Below are 3,368 nucleotides of genomic sequence, written 5' to 3'. Positions count from 1 at the left end.
GTGAAGCAGATTTTCATAATTCACGCTTTCTTTCCTACTTCTAGATTTTCCTGGAATACCACAAAGCAAGTATCTGATTCTCTTTTTCTCTTTGTCGATGTATCTTTTTTATCTCTTTTTTTCTCTTCTGGTAGTGTAGTGCATAAAAAATGCGATGAGTGTTTTCATAATTTTCATTTTCCTTCCTCCTAGATTTTCCGGGAGCACTGCGGAGTGAGTAACTGGTCCCCTTTCTCTCTCTCTCTCTCTCTCTCTCTCTCTGAAGGCGTAGAAAAGCAAAGAAAGATGTAGTTTTCATCCTTCACCTTTCCTTTCTTCCTAAATTTCCCTGGAGTACCAAAGAGCGAGTGACATTTTCTCTCTCTCTCTCTCTCTCTCTCTCTCTCTCTCTCTCTCGTGGGGTTCTGATGGAGGAACGAGTACTTTTGTTTGTGTGTCTGTCTGCCGCGTGGTGTATGGGGAAGCCGGCAGAGGGCAGCAGTGTCTCTTAGGGCGCGGATGACATACCAAAGCGGCGTCAGGCGGTGCGACACACGGCCGATGCATCCTAACCGCGTGTGTGTGTGTGTGTGTGTGTGTGTGTGTTGCGGGCGAGGGAGTCATGCATCCGTGCTCGCTACACGTAAATAGCGTCTTATGTGCGTTTGTCGTTTATTTAGCTCTTAATATTGGTATAAATTCGTGTTTATGAATTCATGTTAGTGTTTTGAGGTGGCGGTGGTGGCAGGGTGTGGTTTCGTTAATCCTATTATGGTGTAGGTGAGCAGATGCCTTCGTTACAAGCGATTTATTCTCCGGTTTGTGAGGTTGGTTATGTTAGAGGAGTGGAATGTTAGGTTAATCACTTCAATCCTGGGACACATTTTTACTTTTGAATTTGTGTACGATTAGACCATTTTATTGACATTAGGAAGGGTCTAGGGAGGTCAGAAGATTAACAGCTACAGTCTTCAGTATTTTAATCCACGACATGAGTTTCAGAAGCTGCATAAAACCACCAATACTAAGCAGAATGAACATGAAAACGTGTCAAGGTATTGAAGTTAAGTTAGATTAGGTTAAGTAATTAAATCTGAATTGGCTTAAACTATTCATGGCTCAACCCCCAAAAAATTCTAATGTGTAAACTAACCTACTCTAACTTATCCTCACCTAAACCGAAAACATTGATTACGTGTAACTTAATTTAATATAATTTTTTTTTATGTAAAAGGGGAACACCGGCTAAGGGCAATGAAAAAAAAAAGGCCCACTTAGTTGTCAGTCCCCTTATAGATCCGAAAGGGTTAGCCAAAACTCGGGAATAAATGTCTTGAAACCTCCTCCTTTTAAATGAAGTCAAGTCATAGGAAGTACTTGAATTAACCTAGCAATAAGATACATAACTGGCGTAACTTATCCTAACCTAAAATAAACGTAACAACACACCACTTAACTCTTTCATCAATCCATACCTCATCTCGATACTCATCCCACCAACACCACAAAAAAAACTGATTGCATAACTTAACTAACTTCACCCTAACCCCAACCTAATTCCAGACCCTAAACAAGCACAAATTATCCAAACCCTGAAAAGCCAGATACTAAAAAAGCCAGCTAGACCTTAAAAACAGCCCCTAAAACATCCAGGCCTGAAAAAAGGACCCTTAAAAAAGACTCAAACCCTAACAAAACACACAGACTTGCTGGACAAACCACGGAAACAAACATAATTACGAAAAACCTAACCTAACTTAACCTAACCCTATTCAACCTAACCCAACCCAATATAAGCTAACCTAACTAAACCTAACCTATCCCAACCTAACTTAACTTTTAGAAACGCTTTGCCTTCTGACCACGACTATTACTCCAAGGCCCCAGAGATGACCAGCCGGGTTTCCAAGAGTGTTCCTTCAGTTAATAATGTAGAAATCTTGTCACTCTGCCTCTAGAACTGCAAAAAACACCTTACAAAAAAAAAAAAAACATGAGTAAATTTGAATAAAGCCTTTTTGAAATAGTGGTGAAGCGCAGAAGTGTTGAGAAGACGAGCCTGCATGAGTCCACAAGCGTCCATCCAAGTGACCTTATTATGTATTCTCATGTAAGCGCTTCCATCGACGTGTTGGGGTCATTTGCATGCAGATTAAGGAGACTTACACCGTTCACTTCTATAATGAATTCAGAACAGCGAGGGAACGGCCAGGTAGTCTCCCTCTCTCTCTCTCTCTCTCTCTCACTCTCGCACCTGCCCTAGTATTCACCACCCCGACCTTCATCTCATTAAAGATAACAAGACAGGGCCGTGTTGCGTGGGAGGAGAGAGAGTGTGTGTGTGTGTGTGTGTTGGTGCCTCTTTCATGGCCGCCCTCGCCTGCACGCCCACACACCGCGAGTACAAACAAGGAACGTTTTTGATGTAGTTTTAATAAAGTTAGGGTCGTCTTATGCTTCTCTGCGTCCTCTTGTCCCCTTCTCGCCACCGTTACTCTCCCAGCAGCCTCTCCCAGCTACACGAGACCTCCCAGCCCTCGAGAGATTAGGTAGAGTACAAGTAGGCGGTGATTAACGACCTCTTGAGTCGCTATAAACACAGACGACATAAAGCGACTTGTATCGTCCATAAAACAACGACTATTATGAGTTTAAATGAGTGAGTATCTATGAATGCATGAATGTATTAGGCATGACTCACCCACCCACTCACTCACTCACTCACTCACTCACTCACTCATTCGCTCGACTTTTAGTATCTATAAAACAACAGTAACCATGAATATTAACGATTGAATCTATAAACACAAGAAAGACGGTATGACTCACTCACTCACTCACTCACTCACTCACTCACTCAATATTACAAGCACTGTGAACTCGAACACTAATACTATAAAACAATGATAAAAAAAGCACAAAAAATTATAAGGTACATTGTATGACTCACCCACTCACCCACTCACTCACTCACTCATTCACTCACAGATTCACTCACCCACTCGACCCGCTCCTCCTATGCCAGGCAGACGGTGGCGCTGGTGGTGGTGGGAAGCGGCTGGCTCTTGCTTGAACGTCCCTCGGCACTTGGCTCTCCTGGCACTGACTGACACTAAGGCCGGGCACCACCCACTGCCCCTCTGGCACCCGCGCGCATGAATGGACACGCTGTTGGCCAGTCCCGGAAAAACTATCGTACCGTAGCGAGCCAGCGAACTGAAGACACACAGCTACACTTGCCCAAACGCCAAGACCGAGACCCAGGCCGCTATTCTGAAATGCTTTGCTCTCTCACCATCACTGCTTTCCAAAGACTCAGTTGAAGATAGTCGCATTTTTAGGAGTATTTTTATTGTTCTGGTGATAGATTGACAAGATTTATGGTTTAT

At 43.4% G+C, this 3,368-nt stretch overlaps 1 protein-coding gene across 1 annotated transcript in view; it reads right to left on the bottom strand.

Moving 5' to 3' along the window:
• Positions 1-3,130, bottom strand: part of LOC123508144 (ADP-ribosylation factor-like protein 4C) — a 41,804-nt gene extending 38,674 nt beyond the window's left edge. Inside the window, exon 1 of the mRNA XM_045261665.1 lies at positions 2,978-3,130. The gene's annotated coding sequence lies outside the window, so the exon portion shown is untranslated. The remainder of the gene's footprint in view (positions 1-2,977) is intronic.
• Between the last annotated feature and the right edge of the window lie 238 nt (positions 3,131-3,368).

This window comes from Portunus trituberculatus, chromosome 24 (assembly GCF_017591435.1).
Source record: "Portunus trituberculatus isolate SZX2019 chromosome 24, ASM1759143v1, whole genome shotgun sequence".
Lineage (NCBI taxonomy): Eukaryota > Metazoa > Arthropoda > Malacostraca > Decapoda > Portunidae > Portunus > Portunus trituberculatus.
The sequence above is the reverse complement of the archived record's forward strand: the minus strand, read 5'-3'. Positions and strand labels throughout refer to the sequence as shown.